General features: G+C 38.6%; 1 protein-coding gene across 2 annotated transcripts in view; it reads left to right on the forward strand.

Annotated features, from left to right (window-relative positions):
* Positions 1 to 8667: 8667 nt before the first annotated feature.
* LOC134218363 (snake venom 5'-nucleotidase) overlaps positions 8668 to 26200 on the forward strand; it is a 112445-nt gene continuing 94912 nt past the window's right edge. Inside the window, exons 1-2 of one of the 2 annotated variants that reach the window (XM_062697303.1) lie at positions 8668 to 8869; positions 8931 to 9223. The gene's annotated coding sequence lies outside the window, so the exon portion shown is untranslated. The remainder of the gene's footprint in view (positions 8870 to 8930; positions 9224 to 26200) is intronic. The other variant, XM_062697305.1, reaches the window with a different exon arrangement.

Here is a 26200-nt window from a genome sequence, read left to right on the forward strand (position 1 = left end):
TGGTATTGGATAATTGAATCCAAGTCCTGAATATGTTCACCGAATCAATATGATGAATATGAACACCCCTGCGATGCACTGATGTTTATATTAATCACGTCCCGGTGAAAATTCGAAAGTCGCATATGCAATGTTGTTGACATTTTGGACCTCGGCTGTTGATATCCGACAAACCAAATTTAGGATCACTGCTCCTGATCTTAAACGTGGTTTGTCGAATGTCTGAGATGATTTCTTGTCTGAAATGCAAGAGGACTGGCAGAGCAAATATTGGTTTGAAATTAATGAAGAGGATTCTCTCGCACAGTTTGAACAGACGCTACCAAACTTTTATTTTCTTTGAGGCGTGCGTTTACTTGCGTAATGACGATTGTACCCGTATTTAAATCATTTAATTATATTTTTTGCACTATTTACATTAAAATATGATGTTTGAATTTTTCGTGTAATGATGTGTATTTTTGTGGATTATTTGTATTTCCGTGCATTATTTGTGTTTTGTGCATTATTTGTATTTTTATGCATTATTTTTCTTCGCGTATTTTTGATTCATCATTTGATAGTAGTGAATCGCCCTCGTTTCCAATATATTATAAATGCAGCTGCAAATATTATTCATGTGGCCTGCTGCATAAACCAAATGTATTCTGTTTAGTTAATTCTCAATTATAAAACAATATAAAAACACAATTTAATTTAATAACAGTTTTTTTATTTTCTACAAGAAGAATGGTCGCAGTACAATTTCCATAAATTTACACCACCAACAAAAAGGAAAAAAATTTGACAGTTTTCAAAGCATCTTCAAGGTCCGGACGGTCCGGGTGTCCGCTGTTTGAGTGCGAATGTTGGGAGGGCTGCCAGGGCTGAGGGAGGAATTGTCCCCAAAGGAGGTGATGCCGTAGAATTGTAGGACGGCAGTTGCGTTGATAGTTGGTGCCGTAATTTCCATCGTGAGAGAATGTATCCGTGATGATGTGTATTCGGTGCACCGGTGATATATCAACCATTGCACATAAAATTCATTGGCAATTCTAATGGCATATAAATATCACCTTTATATTGTATGTAGTAGGTTATTAAATATCCTTGTTGATAAAAGGATCTCAAATGCTGCATATAAATGTCGTGACCGTAGGTCGATTATGTCGCCGAGCTGAGTCAACGCTCCGACGAATAGAGGGCAGTGCCACCCGCTTACTCATCGTCGGAGCGAGACATTCCTCATGATGACGCCGGGACTGCTGCTCCGGCCTCCAGCTGCTACGTTGGACCGAGGCGCCGATGGACAGAGGGCGGTGCCACCCGCTTACTCATCCATCGGAACCGATCTCCTATTCGGATACCACCGAGTGTTTCTGCTGCTGCTGTCCATCACTGTCTGCATCTGTCGTAAAACTGATCCGAAACACCAAATGGGTGCAGTATTTATAGTCAGCGTCAGTTGGATTTCCCCTCCAATTTTTTGACAACTTCTTGCGCTATAAAGTATTGGGCGCTTCTGTTACTCAGTACTGGGGGATACCGTGTTTTATAATCGACTATTATTCTCTATTTTTTTTTTATCAATTTCATGAAATCTTTCCGATCATATTTTTTCTATATTCCATTACTTACAACAACTCAATCTATTATACTACAGTCGCGATTCGCTGGTTGGGCCACGACCTCGGCCCAACTAACGAATTCGGTTTTTTAGTTGGGTCAACTGACAGCCATTTGAACACGTGTATTTCGACTTGAACATCACAAATGATGTCCAATGACGCCCAATCCCGTTTTCCGTGTTTACATTGAATTTTGACGTACGGTTGCTTTTTAGTTGGGCCATTGCCCAACCAGCGGAGGCCCAACTAAAAAGTGACCCAAGTATTAAGATCCCAACCAGCGAATCCCGACTGTACAATAAAGTCGTGGTGACTCCAATCGAATCTTTTTTATATGAGGCCTACGCAATGCGGTCAGGTCTGAGCTTGACGACCGACTGGCAAATAGCTCACACAACCTCACTTGATCAGTACCGTTGCTGATGAAGAATGTGTAGAGCCGCCAGACATTCTAAATACTCACGCTCCTCTAATGTGGACGTGTACTATATACACATGTGGAAGTATTGGCTTGAGAAATGGATTGCGAGTGATTTGACTATGCGTCCAATTTGGGAATCTCGAGCTCGTTCAGTAGCCTCTAGGTTGCAAAGGTCGACGGAGGTCCTTTGTAGCTTAGTAGGTTAAAGAACCAGTCTAGCGTACTGTAGGGTCATGGGTTCGAGTCCCATCGAAGGGAAAGTGGTTACCTCCAATACATTTTCCAAATCAATATCTTCCACATAACGTACATATTCACATATGAGTTTTCATAACATTCAAGAGGTAGAAAACATTGGATCTCATCTAGTATGCCTTTTTACTTACTTATGGGTCCTGTACACCTCCGGTGGTGCAAAGGGCCGACTTGAAAGATCTCCATCCTGAGCGTTGCCCGGCTATCGCTTTAACCTGTTGCCAGGTTAGATTTCGGTCGACTTCTTTTATTTCTTTATTGAGGCTTCGCCTCCATGAGCCTCTGGGTCTGCCTCTGCTGCGATGTCCCGCTGGGTTCCAGTCTAATGCTTGTTTACAGATTTCGTTTCCGCCCCTACGTAGAGTGTGGCCGACCCAGCCCCACTTCCGATCCCGAATTTCTGTTGCTATCGGCCTCTGGTGACAACGACGATGGAGCTCGTTGGTTGAGATCCAGTTGTGAGGCCACCAGGCCCGAATTATATACCGCAGGCATCTGTTAATGAACACCTGCAGCCGTTGAGTGTTCTCCACTGATACACACCATGTTTCGCTAGCGTATAACAGCACAGATTTCACGTTAGAGTTAAAAATTCGTATTTTGATGCGTTCACTTATCTGCCTGTTTTTCCAGATATTTCTTAAACTCGCAAAGGCAGCCCTTACTTTCTTGATCTGTGCGCCTATGTCGATCTTGGTACCGCCGTCTGACGCCATTTGGCTACCAAGATATTGGAAGCTTTCAACATTCTCCACTGGTTGCCCGGCTACTGTGAAACTGGAAGGAGTCACCGTGTTTACATCCAACGATTTGGTTTTGTTGACGTTGATGACTAAACCTGCCGAAGAGGAGCGCTCGGCAAGGTCGTTGAGCTTACTCTGCATATCAAAGCGCCGTTGCGCGAGGAGTGCAACATCATCCGCCAATTCGAAGTCATTTAGGTGCTCCATGGTTATATGCTGCCATAACAGCCCGCGGTTTGGTTCACGGTCAATCGCATCTACCAGAATCTCGTCGATTACGATGAGGAACAGTAACGGTGATAGAATACATTTTTGCCTCACACCAGCTACGACCCGGATAGGGTTGGACAAGACCCCATTGTGCAGCACTCTACACGAGAAGGCCTCGTACTGTGCCTCGATGAGGCCGATGATTTTCTCAGGAACTCCCTTGCGTCTCAGGGCGCCCCACATGTTCTCGTGATTGAGACGGTCGAAAGCATTTTTGTAGTCAATGAATACCAAGTAAAGGGACACTTGGAATTGGTTGACCTGCTCCAAAATGATGCGGAGCGTGACAATATGGTCCACACAGGATCTTCCGGCACGGAATCCGGCTTGCTGCCGCCGGAGAGTCGCATCGATCTTCTCCTGAATCCGGGCTAGGATAATTTTGCACAGAACTTTGAGAACGGTACACAGCAACATAATGCCTTGCCAATTATCGCATACAGTCAGGTCACCCTTTTTTGGTACCTTCACTAAGATACCTTGCATCCAGTCGACCGGGGAAGTTGCGGTGTCCCATATATTACGAAATAAACGATGCAGTAGTTGAGCGGATGTCATGGGGTCAGCTTTGAGCATCTCGGCTGATATGCGATCGACCCCTGGGGCTTTATTCGATTTCATGCTTTGAATGGCTGTTTGAATCTCTAGCAGTGATGGAGCTTTGGTATTGACGCGTGTTATACGTCGGATCCTAGGCAGATCATGCCGAGGTGGTGATGGCCTGGCTGGCACTTGAAAAAAATGTTCGAAGTGCTCGAACCAGCGTTTCAGCTGGTCAGTTGGGTCGGTCAATAACTGATCATTCGCGTCTTTCACAGGCATCGTTGCATTCATCTTCGCCCCGCTTAAGCGTCGTGAGATATCGTAGAGGAGGCGAATGTCCCCAGTTGCTGCGGCTCTCTCTCCTTCGTCGGCCAGAGAGTCTGCCCACGCTCGCTTGTCCCGTCGACATGAGCGTTTTACTTCCTTCTCAAGAGCCGCGTATCGTTGACGGGCTAAGACTTTGGCTCCTCTGGTTTTCGATCGCTCTATCGCGGCTTTGGCTTCTCTTCGCTCCTCTATCTTTCTGCAGGTCTCATCTGTGATCCATTGTTTTCTCTGGGTGCGTAGTTCGCCCAGATTATTCTTGCTGGTGGTGATGAAGGCATTCTTGATGGCGGTACATTGGTCTTCCACGCTGCCACCTTCCGAAATATCTGCAGCACGCGTCTCCAGTTCTTCAACGAAGGACCGTTTCAGTGTGGCATCTTCCAGTCGGCGTGTGTTGAATCGTCGTCCAACTCTTTCCTCCTGCCGACGAATCCGCGCAATGCGCAGGCGTATTTCGCCGATGAGGAGGTGATGATCAGACGCGATATCGGCACTACGTTTATTCCGTACATCAAGAAGGCTCCGTTTCCATTTTCGGCTGATGCAGATGTGGTCGATTTGATTTTCTGTAAAGCCGTCACGGGAGACCCACGTGACCTTGTGAACCGGTCGATGAGGGAAGAGCGATTCCCCGATCACCATGTCGTTATTACCACAAAATTCTGCGAAAAGCTCTCCGTTTTCGCTCATTTCTCCGAGACCATGGCGCTCATGATTCGAGTTCTCAGATCCGATCTTTACATTGAAGTCGCCCAAACAGAGCTTGATATTACCCTTCGGAATTTTATCTACGATGGCATTGAGTTGACTGTAGAGGTTCTCTTTGTCTTGCATATCGGCAGCATCGGTTGGTGCATAACTTTGGATTATAGTAAGGTTTCGGACCCGAGTTCTAATTCTGGCAACGATTATCCTTTCACTTATAGGTTCCCACTTCAGAGTGTGCCTGAGCGCTCAGTAGGAAGCTAACTCCGCTATGCCGGGGAGCGTGTTCACCTCGTAAACCAGAGTATAGCAGAACTTGTCCCGACGGCGTTCTGTGTTCTCCAAAGTTTGGCCAACGGACTTCACTCAGTCCCAGGATCTCAAGCTTCATGCGGCGTGCCTCATTGGCAAGTTGTGCCAATTTACCCTGCTGGGTTAGGGTTAAAACGTTCCATGTTCCTATTCGTGTCCGTTGTTTCGTGCTAAGAGTCGTCGCCGTAAAATCAGTCCGTATTCTTTCATTATCGGATTCTCGAACAAATTGATGTTTCGGGAACAGTAGGTTGTTGGCCCAAGGTTCCCTATCCACCGGGATGGGGCTGCCATCTTAGGTATAGCTTCCGGGGAATAGCATTTCATACTCAGCCGCTGGATGCCAGAACAGACGCTGTTGGAGCCACACCTCCTTGGTGAACAGACGCTCGGTCAGTCGGGTCAAATTTGTTTAAAGTCCCATCCAACACCAGGACTAGGCTAGTGCGCTTTAAGCGGCACACGGTCGCTTTGATAGGGCCTGCTTGGGGACACATGCAGCTTTTTATAGGAGTTCAACAGAGCCCACTGTCGAACCCCACCACATCCTAGGCAGACCCCACAGGACGCACCCTCTCACTCTAGCTGATGTCAGAAGGACAACAGTGCCCAGGCTGCACTACCAGCTAAGTACGCAACCCTTAGCTGGCGGTCAATTGTCATCGGAAGACCCGTGGAAGCGTGAGTATTGGAACTTGTGAGGACCAGAGCTATGTTAGGCGCCCCTTCCCGGATGTCAACTCACCATTTCGCAGCCCTCTAGTATGCTTTGATTCGATGGATATTGTTGGTATCAACAAACAAAAGTCAACTATCTTTCATAGCGGATTTCAGAAAACAACTAAGTTTTAACTATTTATCTTATTTGATATTTTTATTATTTTTATTTTTATTATTTTTTATTATTATTTTTATTATTAGTTTCAATGCTTTGTGTATTTTAGGATAAGTATTATGAATGCAACTTTTCCAACAGCAATATTACTGAAAAATTGGATGGAAAATCACTATTTTCGTGTCATGTTTATCTCCAATAAATGAATTAGTTGGCATTATATCTTAAAAAGCTTCAACACAATGGTGTTCATTGGTGGTGATAGAAATTGCCCGAATTGTTAACATCTTTAGGAACCTATTTTTATATGAAACTTTTAATAGAACACTTTTCATAGGCCATAAAGAAGAAAAAATATATATATTTGCGCTTCATCAAAAAATCAAAAGGAAACTTAAAAACATTATTCACTATAAATTATATACTGTTGCATATTGAAAAAATGAGTTGATGATCCATTGACATACATTAATTATCAAACTATGCTTTTATTTTTTTTACATAGAGATGCAACATTTACTTTTGCCAATCTATCAAGTACATGATACAAATTTGGCGTATTTTCGACACAAACTTGAAAACTAATAAAATCTGTATTCTAATAACAATATGTACACTCGATGATTCGTGATGTCATACCAAAATATGGCAAAACGGCTGTTTTTGAGAGTGACATTGGACATCTTCTATCTAATTACATCCACGAGTGAGAGTTTCCAATGCATTTACTCAGGTATAGGCACAATTATCTGTCAGGTTTTTAATTCGTTACTATCACGCCTAGAATATATTAAGAATCATTAAAATCATTTAAAAAAAATATATTAGGAATCATTAAATTTTTTTTTAAAGTAAATCATAATTGAAATTATTTCCAGATATCGCTACGGAAGGTATTTGACATTTTGTTTATTTACTATATTTCCTTTCACTAATACTAAGGACCAGGGGCGGATTTAGCCGGAGGGGGGCCCCGGGGCCGAAAGCCTGTGGGGGCCCTAAAATATACAAAAAAGGTTGGTTTTGGTACATAAGATTTGTGGGGGCCCGGGGCCACGGCCCCCCGGACCCCCCCTAGACCCGGCCCTGCTAAGGACACACCTGTGGTACTTGTACCATGGTACAAGAGGACAAGAAAATTATTCCAAGACTATCTTTGATAAAGACAATAATCGGTACGGAACTCATTTCAAGATTCTTGTACCATGGTACTTGTACCACCAGTTGTCATTAGTATAAAACAAGGCATACTTGATGAGTTCCAATGTTTTCTACCTCTTGAATGTCAAACTAAGGGGAACTCACGCCCCCATTACCAAGCGCAAAATACTGGATAATGGTGATTTCATCTCAGTGCATCTCACTCCCTCTTTAATTTGTTGTCAAAATCTAACGAGCAAAACTACTCAACAAGGGTATTAAAGTGACATTTAGCACCCTATCCTCGTCAGCAAAAGATGTTCCGGACAGCGACGACAGCGACAATCTTAATCTTGTACCACGACCTTTACCACGTGGGATCGAGAAATTAATAAGGGAACATCGTGAAACGGATCACAGAATCAAAATTAAACAGCAAATAGAGCAGCAAAAAACTGGTTCATCTGATGCTCCTAGAGTACCAGAAGTTCAAATTAAAAAATGAACCCCGGTAATATGAATGAGGTACCGTTCAAATTATCGGAGGTCCACGGTACGCAGTAGCTTCTCCAAGTATCCAAGCGTCGATGGGCTAGGGCAGCAGGGACTATGTCCAAGGGCTTTACAACCCCTCCCCACGATCGTGTTAGGGGGCTTGGCAGTGGGCTCTGACCAAGTAACCAAAAATACCTTTAAGAGTACGTTTTTCGCTTAAGCAGCTCAGTGAAGCTGATTAAGCAAAAAACGTACTCTTAAAGAAACTTTTGGTTACTTGGGTGTTAAACCTCTATACCAAAAGCTGTATGTGTCCGTAAGCAGGCCCTATATCAAACCGACCGTGTGACGCTCAAAGTGCACAAGAGCCTGCGGTATATAAAATGACTCATGGGCATGTGAAATAAAGTGAACGCATGGTTATTTGTTTATCTTAGCGGATTTGACGAAAATCTCACGGGACAAGTGAAAGAATCGCAAATTGTTGTACTTAGGTGAAAATGAAGGATTATGCTCAATCTTTTCATTGCGCTTCGAAAACAAATCACTAATATAGAATTGTAATATTCGTTCAGAAATGTCCTACGAAAGATTATATGAGTGTTATCATGAGTCAGGCCATTTGCACGTGGGTGCTTTTTGCATTTTTCTCCCCTAGTCATTAATTTAAATTTTTGATTATTTTTGCATTCCCTTCTATAGATAATACAATTGAGAAAATGTAAATATTACATGTTTTATTTGCCTGTGATAAAATTCAATTCCTCATTTCATATTGTTTGAGCTCGCATCAGCGTCGGGACGTACTGATTTTCCGAATTTTCCGACTTGGTCACTCACTCTCCCTCTCTCAGTGCTAACCCATCTAACAAACAACATCATAAACATCAGTGAGCCGATATTTCCCATCGCCGCGCTGTCGGTCGCCACGAAGGATACATGAATGTCAATGCTTTTCTCACAGACAACCAAATCCAAACCCGAGCCTGCTTTGAATCAGTCCATTGTTGACCGTCGAGGAATTTTGTCGCCATCAGTGAATTGCGAAGGTCTTGCAATCGTAGCAAACCATTAAAATACACACCTAGCTCAATCCTATGTGGTGCACTCCCCAAAGCTCAATCGACGGCCGAGTGAGCATAATTTTCAAGGTTTCGGTAACTGTGTCAGTGAAGTAGAAGGGAAGACGAAGAATTATTTGTTCCTTTTTCGGGAGGTAAGTGAGGTCACTACTTAAGTGGCCCGTTGAAGCATCGCACAATTCGATTTTCCCACAGATTTTTTTCCCATGATGTGTGATGTCAAGGAGTTGGCGTAGTGGTTGAGAATTTTTCCAGTGCATTTATCACGACCCAGTAGTGCGGAAGGAAAGTGAAAAGTGCTGGCCCGGATAGGGTTGAGTATAATAAAGTTACGTGCGGAAAAGAAGGAAAATCGATTCGGAAAAGCAACGACATCAGTCTGCTTGCGGTTTTCATTGGATTACTGCAGTAACGAACGTTTGCTGAAGAGGAAGCCACATCAATTGGCCGCCTTCCGAGTGAATATCAAACAGAGCAGACTCTCGGAGGTAAGTGTTTTGCTAGGGGTAGGTTATTGGCTGAGCTCATGTTATGATTATGTTTGAAGCATCGAGTTCAATGGTATGTCAAGTTAGAACTGTAACGTTTCAACGAGATAAACGAATTCCTGTGGAAACGCATGGTGGTTGGTTGGATAATTTTTCTTATAATTATATTTCAATAATTTAGGTATTACGCAGAAAAAAATATTGTAAAAACATCAATTTTCCGGTTTGAATTCAAAAATAAATATTGTTAACTCAGGGCTAATAATATTTTTCTTTTGAAACAATCCAGAATATTGTTGTTTCTAAAATCTAAATTTGCGCAACGCTAAAGGTGTTTCAACAATATTATTGTTGAAACAAATGTAAATGTATTGTGTAATAAATGCCACAGACACGTTTGGTTTAACAATAAATATTGTAGAAATAAATCCGTATTGCTATATGGTAACTTTTTTTAAAATAAATTTATTAATTAAATTCAAACAACATCATAAATAAAGTATTCATTATATCAAATAATTCCATAAAATAAGAACAATGCCTTACTCTGCAACTAGTTTGACGCCCTCCAGCACCCGGTGAGACGGTGGTAAATCATTCGGTAACACCACCGACGGTCGATGGCCGGTGTTGCTGGTAACACAATTATTTTCACGAATCGCCCTGTAAAAATCGGGTTCAGTTTACCTGTTGTCCAATAAACATAGTTTATGCAGCTTTTTGGCGCAGAAGTGTCAATCACACGATGCTATTTCTTTTGTTCTTGTTGTTGAAGTATTGTAAAAATAACAATAATTCCGTTGTTAATATAATAGTGTATTGAAGTTTCAACAATATATGTTCTTCTAAGCAACAATATGCCGATTATTGAACTGAAAATATTTTTCATTAGATTAACCATTCATAATTTTGCTGCGTGACAGTGGCGTAGCCACGGGGGGTGGGTGAGGTGTTAAAACTTAAGGACATAAAACCCCTCCCAGAGTCAAAATTTGTTAAAGAAAATTTTTGTTAGGACCCCCTCAATTTAAGAAAAAAAAAATCGGCTGCACATATCCTGTCGTGGTGGTATCACATGTTGACTATTTTTGTTTGGTGCCGCGTCACATATCTGGCATTGATGCACTGATCTTACGCATGTGCATGTGATCCAACGGACATTGTGTCTTGGAGCCTTGAATGATAGTGCAGTCATGCAGAGGTCTTTTTCATCAGTGATAATGATGTGAGTTCTGTTCTTTCCGGCATTGCGATGAGTCGTAGCTACGCTTAAATCTAGCTAGCTAAGCCAGTCAAAAATAGGATCAAGTTTATCGACATGGTCCCATGGTCATCCAGAAATTTAGGGGGTTTGGTGTCAGGCCCTGCAAGCCATACCATACGCAACGAATAATCAACAAGAGAGTACGGACCGGAACCATTGGCGAAGACCACTGCGATGAAAAGGGACCAGCTAATGGAAACCCCGTTCGTGAAACTACACATCTCTCAACATCATCGGGAGCACAGGCATACTCGCCGAGGTGCTTAGGGACCGTGGATTCGGCATCGTAGCGCTGCAGGAGGTTTGTTGGGATCACTGGTGCGAACATTTAGAGGTAATCCTACCATCTACCAGAGCTGCGGCAACACACACGAGCTGGGAACAGCTTTCATGGCGATGGGCGATATGCCAAGGCGTGTGATCGAGTGGTGGCCGATGAACGAGAGAATGTGCAGGTTGAGGGTCAAAGGCCGGTTCTTCAACTTCAGCATAATCAACGTCCATAGCCCAAACTCCGGAAGCACTGATGATGATAAGGACGCATTCTACGCGCAGCTGGAACGTGAGTCAAAATCATTATGGGAGATTTGAACGCTCAGGTTGGCCAAGAGGAGGAGTTTAGACCGACTATTGGGAAGTTCAGCGCTCACCGGCTGACCGTGCAAGAAGACGGTGTGGGGAGGCGAAGAATAAACCACGAGCTCTACGGCGAACCCAGTATCCAGAAGGTAGCTAAAGCCGGAAGGGTACGATGCGCAGGACATGTTGCAATAGAATCTGTGTCAAAAGGTCGAAGGTCAAAAAGTCGAAGGACAAAAGGTCGAAAGGACAAAAGGTCGAAGGGTCAAAAGGTCGAAGGGTCAAAAGGTCGAAAGGTCAAAAGGTCGAATGGACAAAAGGTCGAAGGGTCAAAAGATCGAATTTGTACCATAACGTCGAAGGTCAAAAGGTCCATGGACAAAAGGTCGAAAGGACAAAAAGACAAGGAATGAGTAGTGAAAAGAGAGATGTAAGAAAAGAGTAATGAGCATAGGTAAATGAGAAGTGAAAAGTGAGAAGTGAGAATTGATAAGTGTGAAATGAGAAGTGAGTAGTGAGAAGTGAATAGTGAGTAGTGAGTGAGAAGTGAGCAGTGCGTAGTGAGAAGGGAAGAGTAAAAATGAAGAAACGAGAAGTAAAAGTGACAAGTGAGAAATGTTTTTTTTATATCTTTATTAGAGAGATTTGCAGCCCTAGGCTGGCTCATCTCTTAAATGTGAGTGAGAAATGTGATATAAGGAACGATAAAAATGAGAAGTGAAAAGGTAGAAAGAAGGAGGGAGGAAAAATATATGGTAAGAAGAAAAACAGGGGAATAAGAAGAACAGAGGAAGAGAAAAGAACAAAAAAGAAAGAAAGAAGAAGGAAGATGGAAGAAGGGAAAAAGGACGAAGGAAGAAAGAAGAAAAAAAGAAGACACAAGGAAAAAAAAAGAAAGAAGCAAGTAACAGGGAATGGAAAAATAGAAAATAAATAAGGAACAAAGAAGAAAGAAATAAGTACGAAAGAAAGAAGAAAAAAGGGAAAAAAGAAGAAAGAAAAAGGAAGAAAGGAAGAAGAAAGGAAGAAAGGAAGAAGAAAGAGGAAAGAAAAGAAGAAGGAAAAAAGAAGGGATAAAGAAAGATGAAGGAAGAAGAAAGGAATAGAGAAGCAAAATAGAATTTATGAATGAAAAAGGGAAACAAGCAGAAAGAAAGAAAACAAGAAGAAAGAAAGAAAGAAGACAGAAGGAAGAAAAGAGGAAAAAATAAGGAAAAAGAAGTAAGAAGCAAAACAGAGGAAGAAAGAATGAAGAAAGACGGAAGAAAAAAATAAGTAAGAAAGAAGGTAGAGAGAAAAAATAACAAAAAATAAAAAAAGGCGGAAGAAAGAAAAAGAAAAAAAAAGAAAGGAAGAAGTTAGAAGAAAAGTAGAAGAAGGAAGGAACAAGGAAACAAAAAAGAAAGTAGACAGAAGAAGCAAGTAATAGGGAAGGACGAAAGAAAGATGGGGGAAATAAAAAACAAAAAAGGGAGAAATAAGGAAGTAAAAAGAAAGAAAGAAGGAAGAAAGAAGGAAAAAAGAGTGAAGAAAGAAGAAAGAAGAAGGCAAAAAGAGTGAAGAAAGAAGAAAGAAGAAGGCAAAAAGAGTGAAGAAAGAAGAAAGAAGAAGGCAAAAAGAGTGAAGAAAGAAGAAAATGTTTCCTGAAAAACTAAAAAAAAGGGGGGAGGAAGAAGGAAGAAAGAGAAAAGAAAGAAGTTAGAAACAAGGAAGATGAAATATGGAAGAAAGAAAGAAGTAAGAAAGAAGAAAGAAGGAAGAAGAATGGAAGGAAAGAAGCATATGAAGTAAGAAGGAAGAAGGAAAAAGAAAGTGGAAAGAAAATAGAGGTTTAAAAGGAGACAAAATGATAAAGAAGGAAGAAAAAAGAAAGGTCTTTCTTCATTTCAACCTTTTGGCCTTTGACTTTTTGACGCAGTTTTTTTGTTTCGACCTTTTGTCCCTTGGACCTTTTGTCCTTTCGATCTTTTGACCTTCGACCTTTTGACCTTCGACCTTTTGTCCTTTGACCTTTTGACCTTCGACCTTTTGTCCTACAACCGTTGCAATAATGCCGGACAGCAACCCTGCAAAGATGGCGTTTGCTTCCGATCCGGCAGGTACGAGACGGCGTGGAGCACAGAGAGTGTGGTGGGCAGACCAGGTGCAAAATGACTTTGCGAGCGTGGGGCGTATTCGAGGATGGAGAGAGGCGGCCTCGAACCGTGTACTGTGGCGTCAAATTGTTGATTCAGTGTTATCTGTTTAGATGTAAACTAAAAAAAATTAAATGAATTTAGACAAGAAATCAGAAGGAATAAATTTTGGCTATCACGCCCTTTTCAAATGTTGGTCTAGAAGTATGCTTTCCAGAATTTTGAAACAATCCTTTACCTTTCCAGAAATTCCTTACAGCTTTATAAGGGAAATTCTAACACGTTGATCATTAGCTCGTCATTCGCACTTAAATTATTTGGCCGAGATTCCAACAGCCGAGATCTCGCCAATTTTATTGCTGGAATTTCGTCAATATTTGACCTAAATTCGGCAAAGTTGATATTTACCGAGATCTCGGTAAATATTGCCGATGATTAATGGCGGTAAAGTTAACCGAGACCTTGGTAATTTTTTTTATCAAGACTCTCCGCAATCTTTGCCAAGATCTTGGTTGTCGGATTCTCGGCCATCGCCAAATTTTGAATTTTATGTGTCTTCTTTCTGTAGAAAATTCAACAAAAATTCTCAAGAAAGTCCTGAGATACTATCCTTTAATCTCTTCTAATTGGTAATTTAGATAAAATTGGAATTCTCAACAGGATTTTCTATGTGAACGTGCTAAAAGATTATTTAAAAAACATTAATAAGCTCATAACAATATTATTTTTTTATCATATTAATTTGTGTCCATATTTCTCGAGTGATTGAACCTCTGCGCCAGCTTCCATTTTCGTGATTTGTTTATGAATAAAGAAGCCAGCTTCCAAATTTATTTTTTGGGAGAACTGATAATTTATCGATGCTATTTTCAATTCATATGAAAAACTAATTCGAATCTCAATTTAATTTGAATAAAAATATGATACGTTAAGCTGAAAAAATCTGTCATATATAAACATGAAACATCTAACATCTAACGATGTTGCACAAAAGAACGCCTCAACGACTAAAAATGGCTAAAATCGTGTTTTAACGCGTTTAGGCTTTTTGCGTACAAAAGTGGAGGCGATATATGTGTATTTCTTACCCGACGTTGCACGGTAGTGTATGCGATAAGCACGATTTTTATGCACGTTTGTTCGTTATACATTGCGATGTAGTTTGTGATAACAAACTCTGTTTGACAGATAATCCGATTTCATTTGAGTTTGTGCGCAGGAATATGCGATGTCAACATAGAAAAATTTTTACTCCCGTCATTTGTCACTCCCGTCAAATTTTAACCGTGAAAATGGAAAAATTTTAATTCTTTTTCGGAAGTAAATGATGGTAATGTGGAAGAGAAGTGGAAGTTTCAAGAACGCGTAAGAAAAATGGATGTTTCGGATCAGGAATTCCAAACCGTTCGGCTGTTTCAGAGATTGGGGAATCAAAAGATGTTTACAATTCTAAGGATTCTCCACCGCATTATGTCCTATTACCGGGGAACAGCCTGTAATTTGGTAAGATGTTGGCTGAATACAGGTAAGTAAAACCATATTGAAATTTCTCCCCATTCAGTTGTGATTGGCTATGAAGTCATTTGATTTCTATCGCAATTTGCAAGTTGAGCTAAACTTCGTAAGTTCCAGAGTGCTGAAAATATTTATATTTGGATTAGATAAATCGGTCTTCAAAATCTACGGTTTCTTACCTTTTGAACTTACTTTAGTGATAGAATAAGTGAATTCTATCGATAAATAAAAATATAGAGTGCGTAAATTGGTAAAATACATAACAAATTTTATTACATTTTTTTTTTTTTTTTTTTTTTAGACAATTATTTACTTATGCAGAGGAAACTTCAATGAGACTGTAAATAACAATGCTATTCAAAGACTAATCAATAATATTCATCAAAATTAGTTTGATATGATATATTTTTGAAGAACACCATTTCTTTAATTCTTGGTTGGGGATCCTGATTATCACATGCATTGCTGAAAAATGGCAATCCGTTCAAGTCTGTCGCACTCCTCGCTCGCCGTTGTAGTCATCGCCAGTAACCAATCACCATACCTAACTGCCGAATCGTGTTGGAATTTGGTGTAGTTACTTTTGTGAGTATACGTATATGTACTTCGTTCGTGGACATAGTAAGGTTGTTTCTTCCAAAAAGTCTTAAATGGAGCGCTTGTGGGTCTCAAACGTTCAGAACCCTATAAGTAATAGTTGATGCAAGTGTTACTACTCCAGAGTAATTTCCAAAGTTACTACACCAGTACTTTCATAATATTCTATGATAAAGACTAAATGTTTTCAATATATTGTGTTTCGACGGTAAAAATCATATCAGGGGAAGGGAATTTAATTTCTTTTTGCTCTTTTTCGTTTCAGAGAGCGAGCAAAGGCGCTTAAACCTAGGCTATTAGCCAGGGCAAGGCTAATACCTTCGCCCCATCCGAGGAAAATCATCGGCAAGGATAATGGAGTGACATAAATTTCTTAGCAAAGTCACTCCCAACGTATTTCCAAAAATTTTCTATCATTTGCTTATAATGATACTCCTAAACCACATACCCTACCCACCATCCAATTCCTTGACATCTATGAGGGCGTCGGTGAGTCGCTGGCCTCTCGTTAAGTAGATGTCATATCATCATTTCCTTCCCTTTCCTAGTAACGGAGAAGATGGGCGTGGCCGGCAATGATAGCTTTCATGTTTTATCATTTTGGACCCCCAATTGGATTTCCATTGAATCCCAAATGGAAATCCATAAGCAATTGGGGTAAGAAAGGTAAAGAATATACATGACAACTATCAGTATGCAATCTACGAAATACTCCGTTACAACGCAACGCAACGCAACGCAAAAATCGTGTTTTAACGCGTTTATTTATTAGTATCTTTATTATGTGATTTAGCGTAATGGCTTCTGTTTCGTGAAAAACTATTATTCGCACACTAATTAAATTGCTCACTGATCGCACAAATCAGAACTTAATCATTACGATTATGAAAATGTTTCACGTCCTGAACGAAACACGATTGATCACGCAATGATTTATTTGCTAAAATCACCCATCTCTTGCAAATATTCCGCGTCCTAAATGAAACACGATTGATCGCGCACTGAATAATTTGCTCATCGACCGCACAAAAGAGGACAAAATCACTCCGATCGTTAAAATGTTCTGCGTCCTGAACGAAACACGATTGATAACACAATAATCAATTTACTTTCCGACCGTACAAATTAGACCTAAACTAGACTCGATTGATCGCGCAATGAAAATTTACCCATCGGCCACACAAAACAGAACAGAATCACTCTCATCTCGGAAATGTTCCGCGTCCTTTTTAAAATGCAAAGAATTTTCTTCTGGAATTAAAACAAAATTTTAGAGAGTTTTTCGAGAAAAATCCAAAAAAAATTCTTCGGGTAATATAAATTTTGTCATTTTGTCAATTTTGTCGATTTTGTCACGCTCTGATTTCGTCAACAAAATTATTCCGTTTTTATCAGCAAAAAAATTCAATTGTTTTTTTTTCTAGAAATTTAGCTTTTAAAATAAAATAACTTGGGTTAGTTTTTGGCTAAATGTTGTATTTATAATATTTCAAGCACTAGCGGTAATAAGGCTGTAACTAACAAGAGAGGATTCTCTTCACCGACTTCCCCTCATCGAAATAAAAGTGACAAGATGCGGGTTTGTTTGCACTTTATTACTTCAGGACGAAGGATGACATTGTTATCTGGCGTTCTGATATATCTGAAAAATCGTTGAAATACTTTTTCGGATGTTCTAGGCCGTCCAAACTGTTCTGGAGTACATATCCTCGAATGTATCAGGAAATATGTCTACAAACAAAATGTCCTAAGCTGAGATATATGTCCAAAAATATCTATGTGATCATAAGACATAAATTGATCGAGTTTTGAATAAACGTAAACTATTTCAGGGTCTCCAAAATGCCCTGGATCTCAGTCAGAACATGTGATATACTCAATCAACCAATCCCTGAACGATGTATTTGTGCATTGTGCATTGAACATCTTAGCAGGTTCATTGAGCTGATAGGATTTCACTCATTACTTCTACAAGCTACTACAGGCCTTTTCGGAAGAACGTCTGTTCCACATCTCGATACCGACTCTATTACATCTCTTCAAAACGTCATGGATCGCAGATCATTTCAATACCAAATTTTTAAAACGATCTAACTTATGAATGATGTTAGATATGATATCTCAGTGAGTCCAGTGAGTACGGTTGGCTAAAATATTCTGGAAGTCATATTGCTTTATGTAATCATCCAAGTCCGTTATACGACTCAACTAAAAAGTTCGCAGCCAAATTTCTCGACACAAATACCTCCTTAGTTATTGTGCATCTAGTAGATATCTTGATCTTGACTCAAGATCATTTAGTAGGACCTTGGACATCTTCTTCTTCTTTTTCTATGGCTCTACATTCCAACTAAGCATTTCCTCAGTTATTAATTAAAAGCTTTTCTGTGCCCGAAATTGCATGTATATGTATCTTGTAAGGCATGTACAAAGGGAACGCTACGCCCAGGGAATCTAGAATATTTTCCACCCGAAATCATCCTAGACTGGACCGGATCAAACTAACCATCTCTTTTGGAGAACCTTGGGCATCTCGTATTCCAGAAAACTGATCACTGTCACAACGATCTCCTGGGTATCCGACATCCTGATGAACATTTTTGCTGAAGAAACTGCTAAGGACGCTTCTGTGATTTCTCAAATTTATTGTAATGTTATCAACGGCCACCATATCTTAGGGAACGTCAATAAATTACGTCACGCTTTTAGTGGAAGGGAGAGGGTTTCTAAAAGTGTGACTACTCATATCAATTTTTCCAGGAACCTCAACCAGTCACCATTTATGATCAATATACATTTCCTATGTCTTTTCACTAACCCTTGCTTCCCACTGGCATCTTCACGTGGTTTATGGACAGTCCCTTCACATGTAAAAATGTTAGACACTGAAAATCATACATTCTCCCAGCAATATATAATTTTTACTAAAATTTTAGCTAAAACAATCACCAATGAAAATTATTCCGTTTTGTCATTGTCACAGTTCCTGTCATTGTCACAGTTCCCCTATGTACTGGGTAGGCTGACCACACTTCCGTATTTAACGGGACAGTGCCTTTTTTTAGACCTTATTGTGGTGTCCCGTCGTAATCTACAAAAACCTCAATTTGTCCCGTTTTTCAGTAATTCTTTCAAAGAGCTCCAAACAAATTCAATATTTTAGGCAGGAAGCTAAAACCAAATACGGAGAAAGTGGACGAAACCCATCAAAAAAGTTATGTTATGTTATTAGATTTGCTTTTAAAAATAATGCTAGGAGCAGGAGCGCAGATATTCTAATTTCCAGATTAAGTTCACTTTCGATTTTTTTTCTTGCGAAGTAGGTAATTTTATTTTTTTTACAAATCTGCTTTACCACATACATATTTTTCAATCGGAACATTAAGAATCAATAAAAGTGTTTCTGAATAATTCTAAATATTTGGAAGTCATCCACTGTAAGAAAACGACGACAAAAAAATAATTAATAAATCAGCTGAACAAAATCGAGATTAAAGCAGTTTCAAACCGAGGAAAATTTGATCGGCTTTCGGTCCTCACGTACTTTAAGGCTAGTTTACAGATTTCACGACGAAATTGCATGAGTCCCACCTTTTTGGAAGCACATGGGAACAAAATCAATTTGGCAAGATAGCATCATTTAATAGCGGCTACAAGTTTTTTTTATCCGTTTACAAGTGCGTTTGTCCCGTTTTTTTTTAATGAAATGGTCTGGTCAGCCTAGTACTGGGAAAAGTCAAAAGACGTTCCGGGAAAATTCAAAGAATTTCCTCTGGAATAATTTCTCTTGAAATTTTGAAGAATTTCCTTTAAAAAACTAGTTAGAAATTCTAGAGAATTCCACGTGAAAGTTTAGAAATTTTTTTCGTGAAATTCTTTTCTCGGGGTATTCACCTTCATAATCGATCACCTTAAAAGTGCGATGAAAAATTTATTTTTCCACTCTACAATAAGGTACACCGGGGCAAGTTGAAATGCGGGGTAAGTTGAAACGGAAGCTGTAATTTATATCGGAAATGACCGATTGCTCTGATTATTTTTTTCAACAAACTACTCCTCTAAACGCACCTTCTGGCTGCCATTCCCGGAAATTTGCTGCTACTGAAAGTAACTCCTGCCATTGTTTATTTTTTGCCTTTTGCAAAAGCCAAACCAAGTCTCAAAATGGTGTTTGTAAGAGTTTTTTCCATCAAATTTTCACGGTAGGTAATCATCCAATGTTGAATAAGCATAATGATTATAAAAAATCGATGAAAGACCCGGCAAATTTTCGTATTTTGGTCGTTTGAAATTGCTCCACATTTTCAATCCATCGGGGCAAATAGAAATGTGTGGTGCGGGGCAAATTGAAACAACGGTTCAAAACGCAACGGTTTGCAATTAAAAGAAATATTTTATCCAGAATTCACATTGGTACGTAAATACATTCGAATAACATAAATTTCTAAAAAGGTCCAAGCTTCTGAAAATAAATTTAATGAATTTTCTCCCATCCCGTCATGAATGCAACCCACCTGCAATTTCCACTAAAGAATAGAATTAAAAGGGGTCATGTTCAAACTGCATGGTCTTGTTTTGAGATTCTTAATCTACTTTTCCTCGTAGTGAGCACTGGCTTTCAAAAAAAAAACAGAGCATGTAACCATTTTGTTAACTCCCCTTCCACTTCCCTAGTCCCCTATTTCTCAATCGAGGGATTTATGAGAGATACGCCGGTTAATCAATGTGAATTTAGCCACAAACGAATTGATCAAGCGAACCAAATAATGCACCATCCTGAAAAGTAATCCGACACGACGAAACACAAGAAGAATTTGATTTTCAAAATTCTAGAACAAAGCCTACTATTTTATCACTTTTCCTTAACAGGAGACAATTTCGAGCTAACGTCTAAAAGATAATCGAAATCATCAGAAGTTTACATCAACATTTACATGGGACTCTTATGCGTGTCCTGGCAGTATAGTCACCATACCAACCTTGATCATCTTGAGTTTTACTGAGTACATATATTTTGTTTTTGATACGGCAAAATTAGCTAATGTCTGTATATAGCGCAGTGTTTCAACTTGCCCCGATACGTGGAGCAAGTTGAAACGATGCATATAAAAATATAATTTTAGTTTATTAACTATTTAGTAGAAAGTTTCGTAAGGTTGCTCATTTTTTATGTATAATCTTTGCCCCGAACTAGCAAATGCCGCAAACGAATTCAAAATTTATCAAAGAATGAGTTTTTTACTGCATTACAAAGTTTAACTTTGATAAAACCGTTTCAACTTGCCCCGGTGTACCTTATGTAGGTACATGTCATCGCGAGAGTTGTAGCAAAAGTACTCCTGAAAAACTTCGTCGAGGAAGTTCGTAATTTAATTACTTTTGGAAATTTATTGCTTTTTATGGCAACAAGCTTGTTCGAAGTATAAGCATGCAAGCATATGGAGACGCATGGTCCATTGGTTCATCAACTCCTTGTGATGGGAGATTGGTTTCTGCTTAGCATAGTTGGAAATGGTTTTTGATGAAACAATCGACGAATTTCGCGCCAACTCGACCAGCGGTTGGCAGCACCATATCAGAATCGAATGAAACTTGGTGGGCATAAAGATATGGTATTTCTAAGCCACTCTGCATACTTAGTTTTTCAAAAATTGTCAAGAGTAACATTTGATGAGGGCCTAATTTTTTTCATGATTTTAAAAAAAATCGATATAACTCCAAAATGACAAGAACTACAAAAAAGTGATGTATGGCGGACTGTCGTGAAATTCCCTGAAGTTTTTTGGAAAAATATCCAAAAATAAAAACCGATTTCTACACTGAAAAAAATAGTTTTAAAATTAAAATCGATATTACAAAAAACCTCATCTCAGAAATCGATGAAATTTTTCTGCAGATAGGTACTTTAATAATCTAAATTTACTGGCAATAAAATTCCTGTCACATATTTAAGGAAAAAACATTTTCTAACAAAAACTTTTTTCATGTCAATATTGAGTGAAAATTTATCAGCGTATTTTATGCCTACAGCGCCAATTATAGGTTCAGCAGCCTATCATCAACCAACGACACATTTTGGACGTAGGTAATCAAATTTGTATAGGAAGTAATTTAGCATAATCTAACATTAATGTGGACCAACATTTAAAAAGGGCGTATATTTTCCTAGATTGCTTATATCAATGTTACACACAAATGACCAGATTTACAAAATTGTAAATTTGTCTGAACTATGAAGTCTGAAACATAAAAGAGCGTTTCGTTCACTGAGACAATAAATTAATGAATGTTAAGATTAAAATTGGCTTAGAAAAAAAAAATTGGAGGTAGATTTTTTTAATCAGATAAACAATTTGATTCCAAACGATGAAGCTCGGTAGGTAATTTCATTAAGGGGATTCCCGGTAAACGCACATTTAAAGAATAATAAATTTTCCGCATTTTTTTAATTTTTTCTTTAATTTTATTTGTTACTACATTTAATTCTTATTTTTACTTGAATACTCATTAATTTGTAAACTTAGTCGAACAATTCACTTTTGGGTCTTCATCTGAGTTAGAATATTTTTAGCCAGGATTTTATTATGAGCGATTGGTATAAAAGAATGAAGCTTTTGTGTCAATTATAGTTTTTGTTTTTTTGAAAAGTTCATCAAACTCTTGTTGAGTACCGTCGTCGGGGGTGACAATGGATCAAATGGGGGTGAGAATGGGTCACTGTTTCAACTACTTAGAATGCTTCCCTAGTAACATTTTGGTTTTATACTGGTTTTATAACACTCTTGTAGAGTAAATTATGGTCTTCAAGAGCGTTATAAAACTTAAAATGTTACTTGTGTTGTAGAATGGATGTATCTGAGGACAAGAAGACAAAAATATAAGAGACCTTTTTGAACGATTTTGCTCTACGCCCTCCATGCTCGCGGTGAGAGCCATGACCCATTCTCACCCCCAGACCCATTGCCACCCCCGATGGCCGTATTGCTCATACGTGATATAACAGAAATGTAATATAGTGATATTTTTGTTTGATTGAAAACGTGCCCATTCGCCCATTCGTACAACTCACGAGGAGTCTCGATAGTTTTTCCATAATCTTTGGCAAGAGTTGCTCTTTTTGCCATTCGTTTGAGAGTGCCACCAATAGCTTCGCAAGGGCCTTTTCCGTGCGATTTTGTAAAAAAGTGCCATTCTGCTTCTAAGTCATGTTTTGAATTTAAATTACACAGACTTGCAAAGTTCCTTTTATTTTTATAATGTGCTGCAGCTCACCCAGACACAAAAGTATTTTTTGTAAAATCGATCGACTGTTTCAAAAAGTCAATTAATTTTGAAATGAATAAGTGAACAGCTTTTGTGTATGGGTCATTACTTCTGATTCATAAAATTAACGTTTTCTAATTAACCGTTTCTTTTAAAGTAAACTTCGAATGGATGTATTGTTGCCTGGGAATTATTCCAACCTTGAGCAGTATTTTGGATAATGAATGAATAATTTTCTGAGAAATCTAACTGTACAAGTGTATTGCTGTTTGCAAATAATGTCATAAATTATAAGTTTATCAATTTTTTCAATAAAATACGATACAAAATCATCTACAGGCTTTATAACGGTTTCTAAATTACACCGTTCAGTGGTTAGCCTTTGCTGAAAAACAACATCTTCTTTTCCACTATTATCACTTCAGTTTCGTTTCGGCAACATTGCCCGTTTTCAAAGTAGTTATTTTTTGTAATTGTTTTTAAGTTACTTCGATACAAAAAGTCAAATAAAACATAAACCCTTTTCAAATGTTGGTCCACAATAATGTTAGATTATGCTAAATTGCTTCCCAAACAAATTTTCATACGTCCAAAATGTGTCGTTGCTTGATGATAGGCTGCTGCACCTATAATTGGCGATGTAGGCATAAAACACGCTGATAATTTTTCACTCAATATGGACATGAAAAAAGTTTTTGTTAGAAAAACTTTTTTTCCTTAAATATGTCACAGGAACATTATTCCCAGATAATTAAAATACCTATCTGCAGAAAAAATTTCATCGATTTCTGAGATGAGATTTTTTTGTAATATCGATTTTAATTTTTAAAACTAATTTTTTTCAGTGTAGAAATCGGTATTTTATTTTTTGGATATTTTTCCAAAAACCTTCTGGGAATTTCACGACAGTCCGCCATACAACACTTTTTTGTAGATCTTGTCATTTTAGAGTTATTAGAAACTAGACCCTCATCAAATGTTACTCTTGACAATTTTTGAAAAACTAAGTATGCAGGGTGGCTTAGAAATACCATATCTTTATGCCCACCAAGTTTCATTCAATTCTGAGATGGTGCTGCCAGCCCCATAGAAGGGTTGGCGCGAAATTCGTCAATCCTTACATTCGCTTAAAACCCTACAGTACAGGTTTTAATTTAAAGTTTATAACTTGTACTTTGTTCAGCGTATGAGATTGACTGCCACAACTTGCCCGTTGTCAAGTTGCAGTCAAATCAAATATTACTGAAAAGTCCAATAAAACTGTTATAATTATTTTTCAAGTTTTCAAGTTGAAATAGCCACCAAGCGACGTATTTTAATATTATCTAAAACTTTCTAAAACATGCAAAAAACGTGGAAATGAAAATGAAAAACATATGGTGAAAAACCATTTTCAAGATCTCTTGAAAAACTTTGTCGAAGACACCTAGTTCGTAATTTAGTTACTTTTAGAGAAACGTAAAACGTAAAAATCTCTAAAAGTAACTGAATTACGAACTAGGTGTCTTTGAAAAAGTTTTTCAAGAGATCTTTTTCTACAACTTTTCTGAAGAATCAAACATTATAAGAGAAAAACATAAATTTTTCATCTCACTTTTAGGGGGATTGATCAGTCAGCTGAATACCTCCAAAAAAGTGCATTAACTTACTGATAAAATGTCTCGAAGACACCATACGCTAAATTCCATAATAAAGGTACTATACAATAAACGCGCTAAAACACGATTTTAGCCACTGTGCGTTGGTACACGCCTTCGCACACTGTCCATATCGATAAAATAAAAGCGGACGCGTGGTGGCTAGCTTTGCTAGCGTTTAGCTTCCATGAATTTTCCGGCAACATAGCAGCATCACTTTTTTGTATGTGAATGTCATCATAACTGCTCAAAGAAAAACGGAGTTGGCGAAGAATACAAAGGATTGCTTTTTCGATGCTACATCTCACACGGTATGAGTCATACCTCATCCTATCGAAAACAAAGAAGTGAAAAGGAATTTGATTTTCTCAGCAGTGACAGTGAAACGCACTTTAAGAAGAAAATATACGAGAAATGCAAAAAAAGCCGAAAAATTGGCTCTTCCTCTTTTTTTATGTGATAAAATTATTACAGTGAGATGAAAAAAAGAACAGTTCTCCAATGAATTGTTTGAATATATTGATATGCTCAAGAGTTCGTTGGTTTCATTTAAAAAAAATCAACCACTTACTACATACATCCAACAAACTAAGGGAAAGGATCGAAAGTCTTTTCGAATGTTTTTGTATATATATATTGGTTGGGACAAAGTCGTCTTCATCAGCTGATGGATGCTCATCCGTCCGTTTACCGTTGCGACGGCGTTGATTATTTTTCGCACTGTGAAATTGAATTTCCTCTGTTACTGCAGCACTGGCCGGGTAAAAAACCAGGAAAACAAGTTGTTGATAATATGCTGAAAATCTAATTTTGACAAAGAGGATACACTCCGCCCCCACGTCATCGCACATCGTCTACCCTTTCACAAACACATCCACTCCACGTGTGAATCGATTCAATTTCATCAGAGTGCTGTTTCAGTTTCCCTCGTCAAGCGCGCTCTTCAGCTTTGATCGCCGGAAAGGTCATCGGTTGACAGCTCACACCGCAACACAGCAAAACTGATTCTCACCACGGGAGGTGATCACACTTTTCTCGCCTCATCATTATTCGTGCATTGGGAAACAGAAGGCGTTGAATCGATTTGATAAAAAAAAAGGATGAAATGTATTATTCTTCAAAAATATCATTAGCAGTGATATCATTCTCGTGGCGTATGACATGTGAATTGAGAGTTTATGCCAGTTTTAACTACCTACAATGCTAATTGGGGAGAACAGTACAAAATGCATCCAAGGGGAAAAATGGCCTTACTCATAAAAATAATCATATCATACGTTTCTGAACGAATATTGCCATTACGACTTAACATTAGTTATTAGTTATTGAGTTGCAATGAAAAGATTGAGCAAATATACTACATTTTTACTTACATTCGACGTTTTGCGATTCGTTCACAATACCCGTAAGATTTTCGTTCAATCCGCTAAGATAAACAAACAACCACGCGTCCATTAGTATTACTCATGCAATTTAACTGTTCGGGCATTTTGCCCACAGCATATTTAAAATGCGTTTGAAAAATGTCAAATAAAATGAAATTATTATTTCATTCAAAGTTAACTGCTTATATTCCGGGTATTGAATCACCCGGAGTGTTTATTAATTAGGTACTATGTCTGAAACTCGATTTATGCATATGCACAACATGTGACAGATTTAGTTCAAAAATGTATTGGAGAGTAAACACTACCTTGGGGTTTGATTCTACGAAATCAGTTTCAGACAGGAAGCATTATACTGCTGAAAAAAAAGGCGCCGTAGTTGCAAAGTGGATTGATAAGCAAATTAAATGATGCATTCATACACCAAAACAATTGAAAAATATTTGAATCTCGTTATTCAATCGTGGTTCAAATCTGCAGAATTAAGCTTTTGAGACTATTATAAAAATAATCTAGATCAGCTGCTGGGAAAATTAATGTTTCATAAAAAACCTTCTGGGAAATATAGCTAGTTTTGTAAATTTTGCATAAGCACGATGAAA

The sequence above is a fragment of the Armigeres subalbatus genome, chromosome 2 (genome assembly GCF_024139115.2).
Source record: "Armigeres subalbatus isolate Guangzhou_Male chromosome 2, GZ_Asu_2, whole genome shotgun sequence".
NCBI lineage: Eukaryota > Metazoa > Arthropoda > Insecta > Diptera > Culicidae > Armigeres > Armigeres subalbatus.